Below are 25752 nucleotides of genomic sequence, written 5' to 3'. Positions count from 1 at the left end.
TGGCAGTTATATCTCCCTTCCAGAGTGTGCTTTGTGTGACAGAAGTTGGAAGGGCCCATGGCTGGCCATGCTGGTACCCCTGGGCGGGCACAGAGGAGCTTCCATCCAGCCAGCACATCCCCTAGGATGCCCTGGGGACCCGGTGGTCCAGCAGAGCCTTTACCACCAGTGCTGCCAGCGTGACGCAGTTGCTTGCTACGTACTAAGAAGAAAAAGAAAACAAGAAGAAAGTGAACATATTACAGATTACTACAATAACGTACATAAAATGCCCTTGGGAGATGTAAGTACATCACCTTATGCCTTATTATACTCCATTGTGCCCCCACTGCAGTAATATAAAGTTACCGTGCATCTTGGCATATGAAATCTCTACCCTCTGTTGTTCTGTTCCTATGATTAGATTGCTGATTTGATAGCCACGTTCTGTATTTGGTTTCTTAGAGTATTTCTCTTTTGTTTTGCTATAACGTTACATTTAATGTGTCTTTCATAATAAGTACATTGTGGTTCCGAAAACCTCATCACCACTCCTAACACAGTACAATGTAATTATTCTGTTTTGTTTTGAGGGGTTTGTTTGTTTGGATGTTTTTTTCCACCTCTGCTCATTTTTCCTGCTCCTCTGCCCCTGCCTAACAAAGATGCCCTGTAATAGAGAGCAGGCTCGGTAATAACTGCCTGTTATGTTTTTGCTTAATGTACTGTGAAAAATACGACAAGGGTGAATGTTAGTAGATGTAACAACAGTCAGAATGTTTCTTTATTCCAGCTGTTGCATCCTCTATATGCAATAGTTAGAAAAGATGTTAAACAAACTAGGAGAGTAGGTTATAATTTCAAACGTCAGAAAATTCAGCTCTACTTTTGTTTTTTCCTGAATAGGAAAAAGAGGGCAGTGGAATGATGTAGTATCTAAGCCTAATGTGTTTCCAAAAAAATTTCAATCATTAATGTCTTAAGTTTCCTGAATACTTACAATAAAAGTAATTCCTTCAATACACACTGCAGAGAAATCTCTCTTTATCTGAGGCATACTGAAAATTGATCATGATTGCTAGACCCTTCAGCTTGATGTTATTTCACTAAGAAGCCTTAGTTTTAATTTAATTCAATTGAAAAAATTTCCAGCATCCTACTAACAAACTGTGCCATAAAAAAAGTTCAAGTCTGACATACATTTTACAAATTGCAGTCACTGTGAAAACACGGTTTAATTTATGTAATTACTACACATTTACTTTAAATGCTAATCTGTCACAACACCACATGTATTTCTTACATTTTCTGTAAGAATATGCTATGTTTCCAATCTCCATGCACAGTCCATAAAACAGTTGCTGTCACCCATGCTCTCTCTTTTTCTGGCTTTCATTCTTATACTTGAGGAATCTCTGCATGCCAATTTTTATTGCATTGCTAATCTGAACATATTCATCTTGGATGTATTCATTACCCTAGGCTATCTTTAGTATTCCAAGAAAAGATGCGGCATAGTGTATATTCATTGTTTCAGTTCTGTAACTCTATTTGTTTATTTGTAAATCAATATATTTTAAGCCTGAAATCGAGGCCTGCAATGTCAGATGGGATCAAGAATCAAATAATTCCCTGGCTTCTGTTTTGACAGAAACTCCGCGTTTTCTTGCAGACCTTTGCATAAGAGCTGCTCTGGAAAGGAAAGATATCCATGTAGGTGAGAAACATAGAACTATATTAGAAAAAGCTGCCAAGCAGACTGACTTAAAAGTCAGCGTCAAGTGTAAATTTAATATGCAGGAGGTGACATACTTGTTATATTTAAATTAGATGCTGCGAACCTGCTTCGCAAAGTATCAAGAGCTCAGGGCAGAACAATTACAATGATCATATGTATCTAGAGTAAGGGATAGATATGCTTATTTTGTAAATGAACAAATGTGTGTAATTACATAATTGCTTTAACAATGAATGCCCTTCAGGGTATCTGCACATGAAAACTTAATTATGATACATGTTTTTCTGGAAGGAATTAGAAAAAAAAATAAGTCCAGAGTTGTGTGCAATTGTCTGTGCTTTTCTGGTTTTGAAAAATAAACTATTACTTTCACTGAAAGAAAGCACAAGGTTGTTTAAAGTGCCAGTTTAGAAATTGATTTATATTTCTGGATTCTTTCTGTCCTACCTCTCCTATTAATAGGAGCCAGCCACATTTCTCATTCTAAATAGCACTTTTCAGCATTGCTTTCAGTTGTGTCATTGGCGCAGGATGTTTCTAGACATCTTGGTGGCAGATGATGAACATTGCTTGGTACCAGTCTCTATTTACTGCCCATCTCTGACACATCACCTCCCTGAGAGCTCAGGTTGCTGATCCAGCAAAGCTACTGCCTAGGACAGGACTTACATTGAGAAAAATCTGGGCTATTCACAGACTAAAGAATTTAGTCCAGTCCTTGCTAGTAGCCAAAATTTTCCTTTGCTCCATGTGCCAATGAAAATGTGCAAAACATATTAGCTGATAGGGTTGATCCTTGCTGCTTTCTCCTTTGTTGTATATATTCAGTGTACATATTCACATGCAACAGCCAAATGAACAATCCCATGCAAACTTTATGGAGTTCTTTAATAATTTATATTTTGACACTATAGAAGAAGAATATATTTCACAGAGTTAACATTGTTCGTACAGTTGCCTTTGGAATCTTTAAATTCCTTCTGTGCAGGGAGAAGAACCTTTATTTTTCTAATAGGACAATAAAATAACCGGCTCAAGTGGAATATTTTAGGTTATACAGCAATACTTCTGTTTGGTGCTGAATTTTAACGTTCCTTTAAAAAGTTTTCTCCTGAGATGCATCAAAGAGCTATTTCCTCTGCTCATCTCTTCAAGAAACTGGAAATGTAAGATACAAAATGTATTACCTCGTAGGAAAATTTTCTGTGAATTGCTTTGCAGTGCACTTGACTCTGAGCCTTGAGTCTTGTGGTCATAACAGTCCTATTTAAAAGCTGTAGAACTATCTCTTGCCTTCTCTTCAATTTCCACACTGCCTTTCAGACATTCATCATTAACAGCAAATCTGAGATTTGACTCGATTTCTTCCTAATCCTCGCCAGAAGCTGTATGGAAGACACTTACTTCACAATCCTGCTGATCAGAGCTGGGTAAATGAGTACTTCTAGCAGTAGGGCTTGTGATGATACGTCTTTGAAAAGGCTTAAAAAAGGCTTTTATTTGAGAATAAAAGACAGACAGATAGACGTTAGTCTGGGAACTTGAAAAAAGACAAGCCTGTCTGCCAACCTCTAATTCCTTATGCTGCAAATGTTGAAGTTTTTTTCCCTTAAGCCTTGCCCAACAGAGTTAGTATTTACTGGGCATTACATGAAATAACTTCTTATACTACGGGGAAAGAATGATGGAAGGGGCAAAAAGAAGTCAATGGTATAGTATAAATCTTGGGGGAAAAGCTTGCTGCTTTCCTCATAAGGAGAGAAGAGTAGGTGGAGTGTAGATCAAACCTACCAAAAAAGATCAGATGGGTTTCAAGAGTCATGTGTAAGTTTCTACCTGGGGTGTGCATCCAGTCAAAAAAGAAAAATATTGACTGACAGCTGTTTCATGAATACAAAGTGCTACAACGCCAAACCTGACTTGCTCTTTGCTCTGTCACTAAAGGGGAGTAGCTTTTCCTCTCAGCATAGGTGGAACTTCTTGACTTCCAGTAGACATGCTCTCATCTTGCCTGTGGCAGCTATTGGGGATTTGCTTTGAAAATCCCAATTAAAAATTTGAAATGCTAAATTTTTCAGTTCTGGTTGAAAAAGAAGGCTTACATGGAAGCTGAAAGATGGGGGAGCCTACCAGTTGCTAAAGTGTCCAAGTACTTAAATAAGTGGGGGAATATTTGGGACTTGAGTGTCTGGACTTCAGCACTTAAATCCTTCTTTGTTTTTGCCCTTGGGGCCCCTAAATCTTTCATCTAAATGATGATAAGTAATCTTCCCTTGCTTGTAGGAGCTTCACGGGGATAAATACATTTGGAAAGAGCACAAATTCATGGACCTGTGATATGAAGGGCCAGCTAGCTGTGTCTGCAGGGAGATGTTTTGGCTGCTGCATCAATGGTAACAACCAGCACGAGAGGCATTCTGCCCTATGAACAGCTTTTAAATGAGCCAGAAAACCAATGTATAACTCACACAGAATTAAATAAAATTTTTAATTTGGTGAGTTTCTGCTATCCCTTTTTCTTAAGCTTTGAAGTATTTTACAAGGTGAAACCATAGTTTAAACAGATTTTACAGTATGTATTAACAGCTATTTTGAGAAAACAAAAGACGAAGTCAATTTAGGTAGTTTTGAAGTGGTTTTTTGCTGCTGATGTTCAATTATATTTGTTTTAAAACAAAACATACTCACACAATAGGAGAAGAAATGAAACAAAAAGAAAGGAAAATGCTGCTTCTGTCTGTCAGCTTGTGCCTCTTGAATTTCCTTCCCCTGCAGCCTTGCTGCCGGGAAGTTGCAGGCACAGCGTGATGTCTTATCAGCTGCGCTGAAACTCAGCAAACTTTTAGCAGCCTTATGTTGCTTAAAGCATTGCTTTGCTTTCAGGTTGCAGTCTCAGGGCAGCGCTGCAAAAAGGTGGATTTATCTCTGCTGGCTAAACCCAAGATGTATTAGGAAAAGTCAGGAAAGAAGCAGAGGAAAGAGGAATAATGGGGAGAAAAGTAACATGCTAGGGAAGCAATAATATCTCAAATCAAAGAGTCACACCAAATATTGTCAGAACTAGTCAGAGTTGGTGGAAGGAGAGATCCTGCTTAATTTCTACCTCTGCATTCAGCCTGCTGAGTTATATTTCAGACTAACAAAGGTACTGGGGTGAGGTTTTGTGTGCAGCAGATCCAGTCATTGTGGTGAAATCAATTTCTCCTATTTGCCATACATTCTTTGATAAGCCGTCTCCAAAAGGCAGCAACAGGCTCTTTCCAAAAGGTTAGCCTCTCCCGAGTGATTCTGGCGACCTCCATATCCAACACACCATCCCCCTTTTTGCAGAGCTGGATGTAGTCCTGCCGATCAACAGCCCAGTCAGGAAGGGTTTGGGTTGGAAAGGACCTTCAAAGGTCATCTAGTCCAACCTCCCTGCAAGGAGCAAGGACATCTCCAACCAAATCAGGTTGCTCAGAGCCTCATCCAACCTGACCTTGAATGTTTCCATGGATGGACATTGAACACATTCAGGGTTTCCAGGAACACTGGGGTGAGTTTAGATCACACTTTTGCAGTTTGAATCAGTAAGTCTTTCCTATCCGTTGTTTCAGTGTTTTGTTACTTTTGAGAGAAGATTTAGAATAGAGACTGAAATGGACCTTGGCACAGCGTACGCGTCTTTCCGGAACAAGGGCTGTAGGGTGGTTATTACCCTCTTTGTCATTGTGTGACTAAATCAGACTTGATCTTTTGACATGGTTCAGTGTCCTCTCAACCTCTAATTATATCTGTTGTTCTCCCTTCAATCTGCAACAATATGTTAATATCTTTTAGTAGCTGAGCCATTATGCCTAATTAAGGGATTGCAAATAAACAGGGGTGGACAGTTCCAAACATACAATAGCTGGAGATAAATAGAGAGGGACAGCTCTCAACATAAGGCGATGAACGCAGCCGTAAGGCCTAGAATATGTATTTTAACTGCCAAGTGTTACGAGCAGCTTCCAACTGGCTCTCATTTGGCCTTGGCTATATGTGTGACAATCACTGTAAATACAGTTTTTGTGCCACACCATTTTAGTGCTCAAGGGCTAGAATTTATGCTTGCAATGTTCATTTGTGCTACAGATTGAGACCATTCAGAGAAGAAATATTTTTTGTTTGAGAGGACGCACGTTTAGTGTGGATGTTCACATTACTATTACTTTCCAGACTAACACAAAGGTAAGCACTATTAATATCTTATAACAAGTCTCAATGCTCTCTCCCCATCTTTTTAAAGATTCTTTACTAATATTCTAGAAATATTATTTAACTATCAGATCTTCATCAAATGACTATCCAGTATTTACCAAATGAAGCTTAATAATTTGCACTTTGGTGTAAAACAGCCATGATCGTATCCCAACAGAGAAGAGCCATCTTGAGAAGAACTGAATACGTATGGCCTCTTTAATAATTTAATTCCTTGTTAAATTCTTATATAAATTAATGGCAAGAACTGCTTCTCTGAGGCCTATTTGTAATAAAGGATGAGAGCGGTGCAGTGGTGATCCAGTGTTTCCAAGGCCTATGCAGCTAGGGTTATTCTGGAGACAGCACCTTCCTGGAAAGGCAAGGGAAGTATGAAATTTGGGGTTATTTCTCTGACTTTTGCTAGGGAAGAAAGACTGACAAAGGCCAGGGCCTCCTAGTTTGAGGAGGATGACCCAGGCCTCTCTCCAGGTATAAGGATGCTCCCAATGGTAGCAGCAAATGCTAAAGACCCTACAATGAAGAAAAAGGAATCCCTTGGAAAATGTACTGGTCCTCCACCCAGTTGCCATCTCCTTTTGCACAGCCCATGTAGAAAGCTTGCCACTTTTTTTCATTCTCCTACCCAAAATAAGGACTAACTTTTCTTATGCTCTAAGCTAGACCTGATTGTTACTATCTATGTATGCTTATACTGGTAGTTAACCACAGAGTTTACTTTAATTTTGGATTAAAGAAAAGGGGTAACAATATTTTTTTTTATATTAAACACAGAGTTTTCAGAGTAACTTTAGTGCTTAACTGCACAAAGCAATTATGTCCCTTTATTTGAAAGATCAATTACTTTAAAAAAAAATGATATTGTACTTTAAAACCCTTTCTGATCAAATACAAAATTAGTAAAACATGTTCTTAAGGCTTTTCAAGCAGAATATACTACCCTGATGTCACTCAATTGAGCCTACTCTGCTGCATAGTCTGAGTGTCATCATAACTAATCAAGAACAAAGATCAGAAAATTTAACAAGATGGTTCCAAAAAAAGAAAGTGTGGTAGTTACAAGACTTTTTGCTATCAGGATTAGGAGGTTAAAGCTTCCAGGGAAAAAAAAAGAGGGGGAAAAAAAGTACTATGGTGTAGAGACTCTTTGTGTCAGGGTTTTTTTAAAAGCTATTTTTAAGGAAAAGAAAAAAAAAAATCTTTTTATGTGAAGGATCATTTTTGCATTGTTTTAAATGCTGCAAGTGTAGTACCTGCATGCTGAGAAATGCATTCATTGCATGAAATATTCTTTATAAGTGGTAATGTGTAAGGTAAATTAGTATAATAAAAGTAGATGCAATTTCTGTAATTATACTGTTGCAAATTTTAAATTCATTCAACTAAAGAGTGAATATGATTTTTGAAAATAAGTTCAGTATTTCTCATGAGGAGAATCTGAACCTCTCATGCAATCCTGTTAATTGGAAAAGTAGAGGTTATTTTGGCTACTGTACAATGTGTTACCCCCTTCTTTTCAAGTGACAGAGAGAAGAGGAACCTGGCCCTTTCCTCTTTCTTGCTAATACAAATTATTTGCTTATGGCCTTTGTAATTACTATTTCCAATTTCCACCTGTCAGCTCTAAAATGTAATCTAAATTCAGGAGCCTAAAGACTGTTTCTTCCTCAGCTGTGTCTTTTTGTTCCTTCTGTCATCTCAGGGCACTACATCCGTTAGCCTGAAGCAAAGGAAGGTACGGCTGCAAGGTGCGTGTGGTGATGAGAGCTCACCCAGAAACTGTAGGTCTGATGTTATACCTTTGCAGTCAGCTGGCTTTGTCACCATGCAGTTCAGTCATGAAAGATCATCTTATGGTAATTCAAAATATAATGCTCTCCCTGAGGAAAAGTACACTTTACAGCTCATTGGTTCTCTTTGTCTTCAAAATAAGAATGGTTTGAGCCGTGTAAATTGAGAGCTTTCATGATAACTACCAGATCTGCTGGGTTGGAACGAAACTCTCACCCCAGTACAGTCAATTTTAAAATGCAGGTTTCAGTCTACTTTTGTAATTGGAAAGAAAAACAGGTTATAGACATGCAATCGTTGTCACCAACAAAATAGTACTAACTTACCTTACTGTCAAAGCTATAGAGTTGACTTTTTTTTTTCATTGTAAGCATTATTAGATGCTAAGCATTGCTTGACAAAGAGTTTTCATGAACATACCATTGGTGATGAATGTATTTTTGCATTTTCCTTTGAGGAGATGCCATGTATTTTTCATGTCTGGTCAGTTCAATCAGAGGCAGGCAGATTCAGACTGGATATAAGGAAAAAATGTTTTACAATGAGGGTGGTGGAACACTGGAACAGGCTGCCCAGAGAGGTGATGGATGCCCCATCCCTGGAAACAATCAAGGCCAGGTTGGATGGGGCTCTGAGCAACCTGACCTGGCTGGAGATGTCCCTGCTCCTTGCAGGGGGGTTGGACTAGATGACCTTTGAAGGTCCCTTCCAATCCCAAGTATTCTATAATTCTATGCTATTTATGGTTTTCATAGTTGTTTTAACTGCTGTATAAAAGAAAGAAATATAAATAAATGGCAGTGACTGGAGAAACCCATGAAAAAGGGTGGAAAATTGTGTTTATGAAGGAACACACAAGAAATAGCTTTATAGCTTGCTTATAAGTTAAAGTATTAAGTTGAGCCCTGAATGAGAGGTAGTAGGTGAGATTTATTGGTTGTCAAGCCAAATTAATGGCCATTTTTCCTTGCTATGTGCACATTAATTATGTTTCTGCATGTTGTTATTTGCCTGGATGTTAGTCAGTATAACTAACTAATATCTTGGTTTAGTTCATCCTTTTGTCATAGATTTATTAACTATGAGGAAAATGTCTGGATGACCCCAGATGACTTTATTAATGTAGTATGCTTTTTGCTTTTGCTTAACAACAAAAAAAAAAAGACACAAAAAATATAATTTGAATAATTTGTAATTTTCTTATCATTTTCTCTTAACATCATGGTGTTCAAGTATTTGTTTTTGGAGGCTGTTGCCGATGTGATGGCTTGGAAACATCGTCTTTTATATAGAGAAGCAGAGGTTGGAAGATAAGTTTTTGAGATATAATTTCAAGGTTTTTTTTTATCTTGGCCAATATCACAAACTATTTGCATTCCTATACTAACGATGATTCTCAGTGTAGAGAGCATTTTCTTTAAGATGGACGTCTTTTTATCTAAATTGACATTAAAATCCTCAGAAGTGTTGGGATTTTGGAATAATTTCAGCTGAAATACAATTATAATATATTTTGGTCAGCTCTATACAAGACAACTCCAGTACTCATTCTGAAATAGGCATTTTGATCACCAAACAGTATTTATGTTTGTGTGCAAATGGCACCTTGAAAGAGAAAAATAACTCCTTATTGTATGAAAATATTTAATACTTTTGGGAAACTGAATTAAATTTTCTATTTATTGAAAAACATTATAGATTACATGAGCACCCATACAAATATTTTTCTATTCTGACACTATTTTAAATATATTTCTATGATACTCTCTGTCTGCATATAGTTGAAATATTATTCTTTTCAGTTTAAGGCCTTGATTAAGATCATAAGAACAACTGACAGCTGCCCTTAGCACCTCTGGTAGATGGATCTCAGGAAATACAGGCTTTGCCACACATATCTCGAAAATTATAGCATTGGTACTCTTCAAAAGGTTATGGATGTTTTCTCATACAATATTTATTATAGTCATATCCTGAAGCTGCAATCCACAGTGCCAAGTTGACCCTCACAAATAATTGTGCTGAAAGTGATGTGTGTCCCACCTCACACCAGTCACATATACTAGTGGCAGCAGGCCAAAATGTTCAAAGGGTATTTTTTTAACCAGATTCTGGTTTTTGTTGTTTTATGCTATCATTAACAATTCATGAAGCACTTATTGAAACTAATAGACTGATTGCAAGCTAGAAAAATGAATTGATTAAGACGAAATGTAAAATGGAATAGTGATGTGCTCATTTCCATTGTAAATAATGGAAAATAAATCCAACAAGAGTCTGCTCTTTGGACTACAAATGAATGAACTCACCTCCAAATCAGTCCATGATAGTTAGCCACAAATGACTTACAGAGGGTTTTTTTAAGCCAAAGCTAACAAAGAAGTCATGTTTTGAATATAACTTGTGATGCCTTGTGAGCCAGCCAATCACCTTTCATAGGTTTGAATTGAGTATATTTAATCACGATTCTACTTCCAGTGTGCGTTGCTCTACCTGGATCACCTTACCTCAGAACTTTCTCCACATATTTGTACATCTTAAATCCACTTTATGGCAGACCTGTGGAAAGGTAAGTTGTTGTAGCGGAGGGTCCCTTTTTCTCCTCCTAGTGATACAGCTGGGCAGGACTTCCCGCTGACCTTTGCTGGTAGTCTCTTGAGTGGGAAAGCGTGCAATTTTATGCATTTTTCTGTATCATAATAATGCAGACAAGACAAAATAGGGAGATTAATAGATCCTATCTCTGTTCAGTGACAACAGAGAAAATTAAGGGTAGAAGAGATCTATGTAGGCAGACCTGAAAAGTCCTAGAAGACGGTTAACAAGAAAATAACTCCTGATTACTGAAAATTTTGAGATGTATGTATTTTGAGTGTTGGTGTAACAAGAGACAATGGAATGTACAAGAGAACAAAATAGTTTTGATTTATTAGCTCTTATTCTGGAAGATAAGTGTTTCCTGTGCTGAAAGTTCCTGTATTACATCAACTCCAGCAGTGTTGAAAATTAGATACCGCATGAGTGTTTGCTGTGTAGAGCTGTCTACACAAAATCATTCCCGGTGCATTAATCTTCTGTTTGACTAGATTTTCTTCTAGAATATATTCCAAATATTTATCTTATTTATCAGTTTGTATTTGGTTTAATGCTTGGGTAGAAATTTGAAGTTATGTTTCTTGCTTCATACTAAGTTGATTGTACATAATTCTTCTTATTAGGAACATTTTCTCACATTAATTTAACATATTTCATTTGTAGAACAGTTAATTCTCAGTTAATGACAGTTACCACTATCAGTCATGCTTAATTAAAAAAAAAAAAAGTAAGGAAAATGTTTAAATATTCAAACAAATCAATAAAATTCATTCAGGGTTGAATCATAACCTGGCCATCCATAAGACATTTAGATTTCTGTGTCTCTTGATTACTTATGTCATATACAAAACAGTTCCAAACCAGTTGTTACTTCATATTTTCTTGGTCCTACATGGATTTAATCAACACTAATTACACTATAAGTCTGTCAGTGCTGACCTATTTAAATACAACAGGATGTGTTTTCAAGGCATCAGGCCAAAATTACAAACCATCATAAGTTCCCCTTGACTCTTCTCTAAGATATGTGTATTTCCACAGAAGTGCCACTGACACGAGGTCTCCAGTGAATTGGCATCTCACTATATACACACCTCAACTGGTCTGTGTGTAGCACAAACAAACTAATGACACGTTGAATGTCAGTTCATGTGGTTAGTAGATATCACACATTTTGTTGCTAAATAACATTAAATATTTAAATTTCTTCACTTTCTTCACAAGCATGGCATATGGCCACTTAAATACAGTATAGGCCGCTCACTGTACAGATGACATATTCTAGAATTTAATGATTTCTGTGGCGAATTTAATTAACAGGCTTTTTTTTTTTTCTTAACTAATAGATGCTGCTTCTTTGGCACTTCCCTTACTGGATTCTTGTTCTTCTGGTGACTCATAGAAATAATTGTGGCAGCGGAGATCACCAAATAGACATGGAACACTGTGTTTGCCAAATGCAATCCTTAAAGCAAAAATAATTCCATATGTAACTACAAAAATTGGGCATTTCTCAAATTATAAGAGAAATGCTTTGCTCCAAGGCAACTTCATAGGGTACCATCTGGCTTCACAGATCTTTAGAAGTGAGATTTTCCTTGAATAAAATATATCCAATCAACCTCTGTGAAAACTGTATAAAGTAAAAAATCCTTTATTATCACATTCATTCAGTGTTCCTTGGTAGTCTAGGTGAGCCTGGGTGCAAAACTCAGATTCTTTTCATACTAAAAAAACATGGTTCTTGATTTCAGTGCTTGATGAAGCACAATGTTTTACAACTTTAGTCTCCATTTCTGTCAAGGAAATAATTTCGAATGGCAAATGACTTTTTTAATAGTTTATTTTTATTGAAGGATTTCTTTCAACTTCCACTGCACTTTTGGCTAGAACGTAAGTTTAAGAACTCAAATTTCTGCAACCCAACTGAAGGTATTTTAAATATTCTTTTTCAGGCAGTGTAGGATGTAATGCACGTCTATTTAAGATGGATAACTGATATGAAGTATGCCTTCAATGGTGATCTTTGCATTTTAAGCCATGGACCAGAGGTTTTCCTATTAATTTATTCTAAAGGCTCTGGAGCTGTAACATGAGATACTGGAAAATGGGTGACATAGTATTTCAGAGCAAGTTTATGGTCAAGAATAAATCAAAATAAAGGTTCCAAATTTTTCTTCACATAGGTGCAAGTTTACCCTCAGACATTTGGTTGCACATATTAAAGCAGATGGCTATTTAAAGTGTGAGTAGATGGCAGGCAGCTGTCACTGGATCTTCTTAAGGATGAAAGTTTTGCTTTCTAAAGCAAAAGGAACAGAGGTCAAGGTGATACCTTGTCATTATATATAGCACCTTGTACATTCTGATACATCAGCAGTACCAACAATGAAAATATATTTTAATCTTATATAATAATGTGAAGGAAAATGTTGTGAAATTTACTTATTTTATCCACAGCAAAGTGTTCATGTCTGATTGAAACCATTACACTGAAATAGCACTGAAATAACACAGAAATGGAGCCTCCAGAAGATCTGGCCATCGTTCATCCCTGTTGCACACGTAAGAGAAACCAGAAAGCTCCCCCAAGGCAGGCTTCCCCACACTGACATCCGACAAAGAGAGCGGTAGTTTGTATTTTCAGAACTTCTTTGCAAGTCTTCATATAGAGGAGATAGCCAAAATAAATATTATATAGGAAAAATGTGAAACATTAGGAATCCCAAAAAAGCAAGATAAGCTGCCGTATACTAGTAAGTTTAGTACCTCCACATCACCTCAGGAATTATGAAGAGAAAAAAAGAAAATTGACTTAATCTTAAAACAGGACTGTGTTGCAGATTCTCATAGGAAAATGTCCATGATTTATGTTCCATATATTTTCTTAAAAATTAGGCATTAAAATAAACCAGTGTCATCTGGAACATATATTTTTTTAAAAGAGATCTAATGAAATACAGCACCTTCTACATTTTCAATAAATTTTAAAAGAATGCCAAATATTACTACTGAAGCTTAGGTCTAATGTTATGTTTCTGTTTTCTGGTTTTTTTTTTTTCCAATTAGACTTTAAACTTCTAAGGCAAACACAAATTGCAGAAAAAGAAAGAAAACAGTGTTGCTGTTATGTTCACCTTGCTTCTGCTTCCCAATTCCAGAGAGGGTCCGTCGCTTGTTCGGCGCTGGAGGTGGTTTCTATGGTAATTTGTCCTGATGCGCGGAGAGGAGGGGAATGGCACCGCTCCTGCGGGAGTAAGGCTTCTCTGTGCTTCTGCCAGTGCTGTCTCTCTCAGATAATTTAACACACAGGCAGTAATTATTACAGCAATGGCACACAATTATTATGTGTTTGACATTAGTGCTTAAGTGAGATTGTGGTAGACATGGTCCTTGGCAATTATAAGAGACTGTTTTTGTACAGAAGAGCCCACAACCTAAACAAATGAAGCAAAGAAGGAAGAAGGAGAACTCATATCTTAATTTTGCAGGTGGAAAACAAGAAGAGAACTTGTCATTTGCTGAAGATAACTTGTGAAGCCCACGGCAGTGGCAGTAACCCTGGTCTCCACAGTCTCCAACCAGCACTGTAATTTTAGGATCTTTCTTCCTCATTTTCAAAATTGTTTCATAGCTGCCTGCACTAACTTTCAGATTCAAAAACCTCCAGTGATGTTCCCATAGAGAAAAAAGGCTGGGTTTTTTTTTTCAGCTTTTTGTGTTTGATGTTTCAAAATATTAGGCAGCCTCCAGCCCATATTCACACCCTGCTCATGCTAATGAATATCAGGATAGACTATATGCAGGGCAGCTAAGCTAAACCAGTGTAAAATGTATGGGAGTTAGTCTTTTGCTACTAGGCCAGGATAGCCTAGCAAGTTTTCTCAGTACCAATACACAGTTTTAATTTGATTTCATCCACCAAGCTAATAAAAGAACACTCCAAGGCAAGAATTTAAGATGATTAATTACAATGCTTTAAAAGATGAAAAAGAATCTGTGTGTGTCAGTCATCCTCACGGGGCGAGGAATAATGAAAATAAAATGCACACAGGAATGAGTTTTCTATTGTCAATGATAAAAGTGATAATCGCCCCAAGGCAAAGCAAAATGACAGATGAAAGAAACCTATAGAACATCGCCTAAGGGAGCTCTGGAGGCCGGTGCTCAGTACCACACATACACATGCTAGACTGATATTTAGTGAAGCTCCAGTTGACTCTATAATGAATGTTGAAGGCTCTCTGGAGCATCAAACATCATTTAACACGGCTAGAAGAAAACACTTTATTTTTGTTTGGTGGCAGGGGGATGCGGGCATTTTTAATACAATTTTTCACCTCTTTCAATGAAGAAATTGAATTTGGAAAAGGGGGAAAATTCCTTTATGATGCAAAGAAAATTTTTGTGTCTGTTGTATCTGTAACGTTTTTGTATAGGTGAAATGGAAGGGAAATGCAATAGGGATAACCTAATGTGTTAATCAGCAAAATCAGACTGGTTTTGAAGGGTCTATAATTTATGCTATCTAGGGACTAGTCTGACCCTTGCGATATAAGGAGTAGCTGATAGATTTGTAAATCACGTCTATATGGTCTGTGGTCAAATAGCTGAAGGTGAAAAAGACATCGAAATAGATTCTCACCCATTATTTAATACGGATGTGGTAATTGTACTTCATAAATGTATCTTCTAAAGACCTTCAGGACTATACAACAAGACCAAGCCAGTAAACAGCACTCCAAGTTAACTATTGGTTAGTGGTGCTGAAACTCATAGCACTGATAGGCAGCATTTTCTATCTGTTTTGATCTTAATCAAGCTATCTATGTGCCTTTTGTGGCTCTTCAGAGAATTTTTTTTTTAAGTCAACATCACTACCTTAGGTTTTGTCCAATTGATGGCCCAAATTATGCCAGATTTGCTTCTCCCCTCCCCCATTTCTTTCCAGCATACTAATTTCACTGCTGCTAGAATCAATTTAGGCAGAATACAGTTTAATACTGCCTCAACCAGCAATTGGTATTATTTGCATCTGTAAGGCTCAAAATGTGTCAGCCCCCTGCAGATGTAATACTAAATTCTTATATCTCTTTTGTTTTGCTACCTTGCCCAGGCATGTACTGTGTTAAATAAAAAGGATTCTGGAAGAAAAAAAATCTTATTGACCATTGGCAAGTGTCAGCCCATGTTTATTATATTGGGAAAAAATATACAAGTATAAAGAATGGAAAAGTTTGAGAGGGATAAGGGCCTTACTTAGAAACACAGGTGTTGAAGTAATAGGGAGGTACAGCCAGCACGGGTTTATGAAAGGCAGGTCCTGGTTGACTAACCTGATCTCCTTCTTTGACAAGGTGACCTGCTTAGAAGATAAGGGAAAAGCTGTGAGTGTTGTCTGCCTAGACCTTAATAAAGCTTTTGACACCATTTTCCATAGAATTCTTCTGGAGAAACTGGCTTCTCATGGCTTCAATAAGTGTACTATTCACTAGGTAAAAAACTGTCTGGATGGCTGGACCCAAAGAGTTGTGGTGAAATCCAGTTAGTGGTCACAAGTGGTGTTCCCTAGGGCTCAGTACTGGGCCCGGTTCTGTTTAATATCTTTACCAATGATCTAGATGAGGGGATTGAGTGCATCCTCAGTAAGTTTGCAGATGACACCAAGTTGGGCGGGAGTGTTGATCTGCTTGAGGGTAGGAAGGCCCTGCAGCAGGATCAGGACAGGCTGGATCGATGGGCCAAGGCCAGTTGTATGAGGTTCAAGAAGGCTAAGTGATGGGTCCTGCACTTGAGTCACAACAACCCCATGCAACGCTACAGGTTTGGAGAAGAGTGACTGGAAAGCCATGTGGTAGAAAAGAACGTGGGGATATTAATTGACAGCCAGCTGAATATGAGCCAGCATATGCCCAAGTGGCCAAGAGGGCCAGTAGCATCCTGGCTTGTATCAGAAATCGTGTGACCAGCCGGAGTAGGAGAATGATTGTCCCCGTGTACTTGGCACTGGTGAGCCTGCATCTTGAATTCTGTTCAATTTTGGGCCCTGCAATACAAGAAAGGCATTGAGGTGCTGGACTGTGTTCAAAGAGCAACGAAGACGGTGAATGGTCTAAAGAACAAATCCTATGAGGAGCATCTGAGGGAACTGGGGTTGTTTAATCTGGAGGAAAGGAAGCTCAGGGGAGACTTTATTACTCTCTGTAGCTACCTGAAGGGAGGTTGTAGCAAGGTGGGTGTCAATCTCTTCTCCCAGATACCAAGTGACAGGACAAGAGGAAATGGACTCAAGCTGCAGCAGGAGAGGTTTAGATTGGATATTAGGAAAAATTATTCACTGAAGGGGTTGTTAAGCATTGGAACAGGCTACCCAGGAGGTGGTGGAGTTACTATCCCTGGAGATATTTAAAATTTTGTTCCCTTCTTCACCCTCAAGAGCTTTAACTTAATGCATCCTTTGTACAATTAATTTACTACATATCCATAATATCATATCAATGGTTCATCAAGGAACTGGATCCTATAAAGAAAAAGATTTGACCAACTGTGGAGGCACTGTTTAGTTTAAAAGGAGAAAGGAAAACTTTTGCATGGCCTCTGTCATGACCAATGACTTAATATGTTGAGACAAACAGCAATTCTCGGTTCATGAAAGCAGTGGTAGAGAAGAAATGTCATCCTTACACATTCAAATCCTGTTTGGTCATGGTGGTCCTGGGTACAGAAAAAGAAGGAAAGGAAAGGTGTACTATCTTGTCTTGTATAAATTCATTTTTGTTTTGGCAATTTTACCTAACTTGGAAATTCAATGAAGGAGGTACAATGGAAGTGGAGGCCAAATTTCAGCCATGAGATTGGAGTGCTAAAGAGAAGCAGGACAAAATGTGTGATACTCCTGCTGATGATGACGGGTTCTTGGCGAAGAGTACCAACAGTCTGACAGAAACAGGGTTCTGCAGATTCCACTTATGCAGTTGCTGTAACTTTTCTGTCAGTCCTGTGACTACCACATTAACCAAGAGGAGCAACTAGTAGTACATGCCCAGAAACAATTTACTAAGCTGCTACTGTATTTTAATGTTGGTGAAGTGTTAGACAAGGGATAGGATTAACCTACCATTTTCCCTGCCTAGATGAATTAGACACAGGTAGGAAGAGTGTCGGTGAGCATAGCTACTTGCAGTTATTTTTGCTTCTGAGCAAATTTGTAAAAGCATATAAATCATGGCAGCTATTTTTTATGTCTGTAGAACTACTTTTTCTGACTTCACTTGTAGTTTTTTAGTTACTATTCTCACTAAATGTAGCAGCTTTATACTGCTCAGAGAGTCCAGATAAAATATTATTTAATGTCCTGCCAAACCTATTAAGAGTTGTCTAAGCGGATGCCAGCTCTTGAGAGGTCAAAATTTGGGTTTTTGCTTACTTCAGCTAACAGTTTGCTTATTGCCCACACAGAACACACAAAAGAAAGAAAATCATCCATGTTATTTTACAATAAATTTGTTGGTATGACTTGGGTAGAAACTGTTTTTAATATTCTTTTAAAAGAGGTAACTAATGCATAATAGCAGGACCACATCACTGGGTCTCAAAGTTCTTTACACACACGTCATCTTAAGTGCTCTATGCCATCCTGAAAACCCATTAGCATTTCTAGGCATTGAACCTGGTTGAAAATTATGTAAAGCATGCAGAAAAAAAAGTTACCGCTGTAATATAGATGAGCATGGCTAGGATTGCAGCAGATTTAACCTTTCTGTATAATAACCAGACATTAGACTTCCTATTTTAAACATAAACAGTATGAGACTCCCTTCACTCCCATCATAAGGCCTAATAGTTTACCAAATAATCATCTTTCCCACAGTAGTGGCTAGGAACCACATCATTCTTGAAACAGGAATAAATTTAATGGTGGGTAAATTACAGCAGAGCAACAGCTCTCCAAGAATAGTTTTCAGGTGTTGGAGAAGTACATTTCCCTTTTGCCTCTGATGAGCTAACGAAGCCCCTTTCCCTTCCGTCAGGCTTTCTTCACTCTGCATGTGGAAGCGTAAGTCCTGCTTCAGAGAGAGTACAGGATAATTGAATTAAACAGTGCCAAGCCTTCCTTGGCATTACTACATTATTAGGTAATTTTATGCACTGTGACCAGAAAAGCATTTATGGCTTCCTTGATCATTTTAGCTATGACTGAGGGAATTTCACTCTGTTTCTGAGTAAGCACATAGTTTACCTAAGCTAAACATAAATGTACTAATCTAAGATGGAGAGTGAATTTTTAAAAAAGAGGTCAGAAAAAACCTAGCGTAGTGTTGCCGGTACTTTAACATGGAGATCAAGAAAAGGTTGCCTGTGATACATGATATACGTTCAAAGGCATTTGATGTCTTTTTGTTTAGCCAAAAACAGCCTCCTTGTGCCTGGAAGTGCTCTGTATCAATAACTTTCATCCTTGCCCTGCCTCTGCCAGTGAAGCTGTGAGTGGGGTTTCCTGGGCGCAGCAGAGCTGAGCAGCTTCCCCGCTGCAGGCTCGTGCTCAGGTGGGACCTACCACACGAAGGCACCTGTGGAAGCTTGCAAAACACCTTCTTCTCTCCAGAGAAGTGATGCTGATCTGAGAGTGAACACTCCTGCCTGCCAACTGACCGCATGCGTCAGTGCAACGCCAACACTGGGAGCAGAACCGGTGAAAAGCTTTGTATGAGTCTGGCAGGCAAATTCGTGTTCATGGGTAAATTTATTATATTAATTTCTTCTGACATGCAACCATTTCTTCAGATTTTTTTTTTCTCTTTTTCTAGTATTCTTCTAATGTTGTATAACTTCTCTTGGAGACAGTGACTAAACTCACAAGTGAAAAACGCATACTTCCCAAGAGAAGATGATAGGCAAAACCAATATATAACATTTCGAGTACTACTGGGAAGGGTTACAGCGTATCATAATGTGTAATTTATCAACTAGGATGAAGCAGTGCAGCCAGCTCTAAATTTTTCATGTGATATATATTATGCTCTGAAGCCTTCATTTCACTTTTAAAGAACAGAGTTCATTTTAAGGAATAAAACAGATGCCCAAAGTGCAGAGACTTCAGACAGACACTCTCTTAGAGCAGGGTCAAATAATAAGCTCAAGGAAGGTGGATTTCTGAATACATGTGTGAATTAGGAAAGCTAGAAAAATATTTATAACACTGGCAAACCAATATGAGATTTCAAATCATAACAATACTCAGAAAACAATGCTGTTATATGTCTCAGTGACTGCCTCGCAGTGAGTTGCTGCATAAATTTGCTCAGTTTGTAAATGTTAGCTTTTTTGTCTTCTCTAACAGCTTCTCATTCAGACTGGGGTCATACTTTTTCCAGCAGCAGCACTAAGATTTTTTGAAGAGGATATTCAACGATCTTCAGTCACATCTGGATGTCCTCTGCCCTTACTGCTAGGGCAACTGTGCCGCCAACAGCCCTCATCTTCAAGGTGGAGCTGATGGACCTGGAAAACTGTATTTTGATTGAGAAGAAGCAGCGGAACGAAGCTGCCGGGTGCTGTGAAGGTAATGGTGTGACCCTGAGCGTGCTGAGGTGTGTTGGCAGTCTCAGGGTTCATGCTCTGAGCTCCATCCCCATTTCATGGACCAGGAGGAACCTCAAGCATCTGTAGGCTGCAGAAACTCCTGCTCTCTGAGAGGACTATGAAGGCAACCCTAGGAGTTTGTTGTCTCATTTTCTTAATTTGGTGCATATTTAGACAGCTGAATCACTTGTATTTTAAACCAAAATCAAACATTTATTTGATGTGGCTTTTTAATTCTATTTGAATTGCAAAATGCCCCATGATACGCTTTGTTAAAAATACTGTGCATTAGTATTAATATTGTTGTTAGCAACAATAATGATCAAAGCTTGTTTCTCAAAATAGTGATGCGTACTACGTTATTCAAAGATGAATATAAAACTGCACATGTAGATACATGCTCAGACTGCACTGCATGATATTACTTGCCCCTGACATTTCTAGAAAGACACAAGTAAAATATGAACGGTAGCTGTGAAACCCTTATGACTTGATGATGCATTGGAAAAGAATGGAAATACAAATGCATTCACAAAAGTTTACATTTCAGAGTGAATGGAAATAAAGTACTTTACAATCCTCCTCATCACCTTCACAAGGCTGGAAAAGAACATACTCACACACTCATATATACATAAAAATTACTAAATATACATGAGCCCTTCTAGTGAGATGTAGAGCAAGAAAAGCCTCATGAGGATCAATATTCTGTGCAAGCAATTTAATGCATATGAACAGAGAAGCTGCTCGTTTTCAGGTCTCCTAAGGGAACAAGTTTTAGATAATTATATGACAAAAAGACCATTTAGGGTCTGTGAAAAACACTCCAAAATGTCAAATGCATAAAAGCCATGCTTCACCTGTAATGAAAAAAAAAGCAGCACATTCTGTAAGCTTTCTAGAAACAGATTTGCTAAACAGATTAGCTTAATTTTACAGCACTGTAAATGTCTATTGTACTATACTGTTGAGGAGCTGTGCTGAACAAATACTGGTGTCCTCCTACATGCCAGAATGTTGTGGGATGCTTCAGGGTTTTCTATGGAAGGAAAAAGGTCAGCAGGGCATATTCAGAGGATGCCAGAGAGGACAACCAAGTCAGGGGAACTGTAAAGGGAGACTGGCCAGAATGTCTTAATTGGAGCGTTCTTACAACTTGCTACTTAGAAAACAGGTAGTCTACCAACCCATCCCCCCACACACACACAAAAAAAAAAATAGCAACACATTGCAGCTTCTATCACAAAGCATCAGCTGTCTCTGAATTAAATATCTATAGCTCCTATACAAGGCAAGGCATTTTAGGATAGTATTATCAAAATTTAGCATGTCAAACTTGGAACTCCAAAAAGAAAAAGGAGTGTATTTTTTACCACATTCCCATTCCCTCTTCTGTAACTCTTTTATGGAGTGGGACAATTTTAGTGGGAGGAGGAAAGTATGCAGGTGCTTCCACCCAAAACAGTCTGTGCTCTGGAGGTAGAAGAAATCAGCATGTTTGGACCTCCCTTGGCAGTGGAAGGGGCTGAGGGTGGCCGTTAGCCCATCCCAGTCTCTGCTTTGAAGGCCACCAGCTACAACCATGGTCTTCTCCGTATGTCTGCTTTCTCAGCCCATGATTTGGGGCTTTCGGGTGAAAAAAGGTGCCTGGTTGGCAGACTCCCAGGGCAGACAGTGGGCACAACTCAGGAACAGCAGAAGCAGAAACTTGCAGGCTTCTGCACAATGATCTTGTCAGATAACGTCTCTCAGTTTATCAATACAGCATTTTCCAACTTTGGCTCTCAGAAGTGGGCAGCAGTTCATTAGAAAGCTTAAAACCAGCAGGTTTTGGCTTAGATGGGTACATGATCTATCAAGTCAAGCACCCTCTAGCCATCCAGAATATAGTGTCATATATTTTATGAAGAAAGATTAAAGCTTTAAAAAAATAGATTGTCACTTCCAAGGTATGAAAAGGGTTCATATATGCAATGTGCACAGCAAAGACAGATTAAGTAGACAGTATATTTAAACAGATAATTTTCTTTTTTTTTCATAGAAAGGAACATGAGTTACAATACAAAATAAATCAGTATATGACATTTTGGGATGTACTTACATATTTACAGTACATTTATTACTTGTAAAGGGTGTATTCCTTTTCAGATAAGCCTTTAGCATCAGCCTCCTAAAGAATACAAAATTTTAACTTTTTAATACAAAATTTTGACTTCAGCTAAAGAATATGAAGAAGTTGTATAAAGCACAATGAAATGCTGGGGGTTTTTGTTCCAATTCTCTGTAACACTGAAGGGAGAGTTCTGACTTACATTGGGAACTTTCCTTTTAGATATGCCTGAAGAACTGACTGAGGTTAGTATATAAACATATATGCAAATGGAAGGGAACCATGGGGACATCTGCCATAGGTACAGCTATGGACAATCCCAAGCCTTATCCCCTAATTGCTGCAACACGAGAACACAAGTAAAGGCAGTTGTAAATAGAAGGAGCTCCTGGGCATTTGCTTTGCTAAAGATTTTCTGAAGCTACGGTGTCCACCACTGCTGCCTGCATTGTGCTCCAACACTGTCTTATCACAGGAGTAACCTGATGAGCAGAATCTAACGGTTACATTAGGTGTATGTTGGACTTGAGCTTCTGTGTATATGAAAAGTAGAAATGTAGGTTACATTGCAGAATGATTAGCAGCAAATCAGAAAGAACTTTGGCTTTGTGATCGTCCCAGGACTGATCATTCCCTCTTGCCCTAGTTCCCATTAGAAATTAAGTTGTCAACTTAAACTGAAGAAATTTTGTTTGACAAATATGATAAAGTCTAAGTTGCATGTCATCAGAGTCCATGAATAACTTATTACATAGGTGCTGAATCAGTGCTGAGAATCATAACCTTTTTTTCCTGGAGAAGAGACAGATGTTAACTGCCCTTCATATATATATATATATATATGTATTTATGATTTATGATTTATTTTTCATAAACATAAACTTTACTTTTCTTAAACTCTTTCAATGCGGAATGACAAATGTTATTTTTCATGTCTCATGAACAGCAAGCAGCTTCTGTTTCCTGTCTCAGTGTTTATACAAATCAGAAGAGAAACAGATTTAACATGGCTTTACCTCTATTATTTTAGGCTTCAGACTTCGAGATCTCCTGTGTCAATAAGACTGTCCACCTTGCTTCAATGGCTTTCTTTCTGAGTCCATACCCATGTGATGCCAAGCCAGTGTGCAACCACAGATATGCCAGTTGCTTTTGTTCTATTCATCAGTGCTGCAAAAGTCTTTAGCATGAGGGCAAGAAAACAAAACAAACCTGTCTGACCACTCGGAAACTTTCAAGTTGTGAATATAGCTGCCAATTCTGACACAGCCAGGGAGAAAGACAACTTCAAAACGTGTTATGTCTGGCTGGGATAAGAGCCAGATTATTAACAGGATGACTTGTTTTGTGAGAGTAAGTGAAAAATCCAATACCACCTAGGCTTTCAGTCCCCTCTCTCAGCACCGATGCCTGGAGTCTTTGAACTGGTATTTGATTATTTATGAACATATAATAAAGAAATAGCGGCACTAAATTGAGAGACATTATCTTCACGGTTGACATAGAGGCTCCACAACTGCCCGTTTATCTATTTTTTTTTTTTTAAATACACTTGAATGACAAGCTGCTGATAAAAAATAAATACTTTGTGACAAGGGAAGAAATATGACTTGAGGGTGTCAGCGTTGGAATGAATATCACAGAGGTCTTCCATCACAGCTGGTAAACGTGGAACGGCATCTAAAACTGCAGAGTTCAATACATGGCCATTATACAGCCCATATCTGTAATGAGGGCACCCTATCTGTAGTCTTATAGCTGTGTACATGGATGAGGGCAAAATATTTCTAATATCTGAAATTTACAGCACCTAAGCCTCAGCTTTCGGACAACAATGGATTACCTTCAAATAGGATGTCTTCCTAAATCAATTTTCTTCTTATCACTCTTGGGTTATTTTCACACTGTCTATCTAACATTCTATTATTAAGCCATATTTTCTGAGTTTTGGTTTTGAATTAGTTTCATGTAGGAAATGAGAGGTTTTTTTAAAAGATTTTCATTCGGCATGAAATTCTGTAAATGGTAAGTGTATGTGTGACAGTATGAGAGCATGTGTGGAACCACAATTCAAAAATAATGCAAGATGACAGAATTTGCCTTCTGTTCACTGTTTAGTTTTCATTTTATAAAACAGTACCTAATGATGATACTTCCTTTGTAAAAATATCCAAGAATTCATTTCTTTCTTTCAGTGCAAAACAATTAATTCCTAGTAATGTGTAACGTTTTCTATTCTGCTTTTTGTCCATATCATTTCTTCCACGCTGTTAAAACAGCTCCCTGCCCCCATATCCTGAACTTTCTTCACAGTTTGTATTTGTTTTGAAAATACTTCCCTTTTGATCTGATGAATTACTTTTTAGAAGTGCTATAGCTTTTACTCCTGCATTCTTTTGCTTTGATTCTATTGTTTTAATTTTTAATGAAGATTTATTTATAGTTCTAGGGTTTTTTAGAAATTGCAATTTATCTTTCACAGAATTTGAAGAGACTTATATGGGTTTGCATTATTAATGCTGTTATTATCATTATCATTATTATTAATTCTGCCTCTTTATTTTTACTGGTATACATATTTTTCATTTGAATCATCAACTTATAAAACATTAAAAACACATTGCAATGCATGAGTAGCAAGAAACTTAGCCTAGCTTCACTGATAGCCAACGTATCTTTAGGGCCTTACGCTTTCTCTTTTTAAAGTTACATGTGGAAACAAGTATCACCTGCATTTAGATCTGCTCTGAAAGAAAACGAATATTCCAGATGTGGAATTAAAGTTTGTAATCTTACATTGCATGCTGAAATTTCAGAGAGTTGAGGCTGTAAGTTGTGGTAACCAAAGGAAACCCTGTGGAGTGACAATAAATACCGCCAGTGGAAACCCATTAGAAATGAAAACAGAAATATAAACAGAAATCCTGCTGACCAGTTTTTTTTCTTTTCACTTTCTGCCTCCCCTTGAAGTCTGGTATTGCAAAAATATGCTAAGTATAACTTGGCGCTCTATATTTGGTCCCAGGAGCGTGCTGCAAACATCTAGTTCTAAAATTACAATGACGTTTATGCTACAGATTCGTCTACTCTCTATTTTACATCCTATGTCCTGGAACACAGGGCTTGACAGCCGATAGGAATATAAACAGTATAGTTTAACTGCAGAAGTGATTCTTATTCATATAAATGCCTAATATTTCCCTCCTGTACCCAATCGTAATTCCCTTAACTATGCCAATAGTATCCTGCGGCAGGAAGCCCAAAAGTTCATTATACGCTATGCCTGATCCTGACCAACAATAATTAGGTTAGATTTTGAAATTAAAAGGAAGGTATAACGAAAAAAATCCCCCAAACAAATGCAAACCAAAAATGGATCAATATCTAATACTTGGCTTAGTAAAAGCGATTTCTTTGTGCAGGGTCTTTTCTGACTTTGCGCATCACAAGCTGGTTGATGCATCAGTTGTGTTTTTGGTGCTCGCTCAGGAAATTGACTCCACAAAAGTCAAGTACGACCTAAATATTATTAATAATTTGTTGTGGTGTTTGGCAACATATGTTTGGCAAAGAACAGGAGTAATAAGCTTTGAAGTGTATGCGTGTTTTGAGAGGGGATTTTTCACAGGTGCTGAAGCTGCATGGGTCTCAGATGTTCTTAAAGATCTAAGACAACAGAATATCTCTCCAAACCATTGAAGATTTAAAAGCAAGCGAA

At 37.9% G+C, this 25752-nt stretch overlaps 1 long non-coding RNA gene across 1 annotated transcript; it reads left to right on the top strand.

Moving 5' to 3' along the window:
• LOC147600838 (uncharacterized) lies at positions 1-25752 on the top strand. The gene is made up of 3 exons (XR_015258495.1): positions 1-283; positions 19683-19904; positions 23065-25752. It is a non-coding gene; the product is annotated as an uncharacterized LOC147600838 (long non-coding RNA).

The sequence above is a fragment of the Chlamydotis macqueenii genome, chromosome 4, assembly GCF_036417535.1.
Source record: "Chlamydotis macqueenii isolate bChlMac1 chromosome 4, bChlMac1.mat, whole genome shotgun sequence".
Taxonomy (NCBI): Eukaryota; Metazoa; Chordata; class Aves; order Otidiformes; family Otididae; genus Chlamydotis; species Chlamydotis macqueenii.
This window is presented reverse-complemented; position numbering and strand designations above follow the sequence as displayed.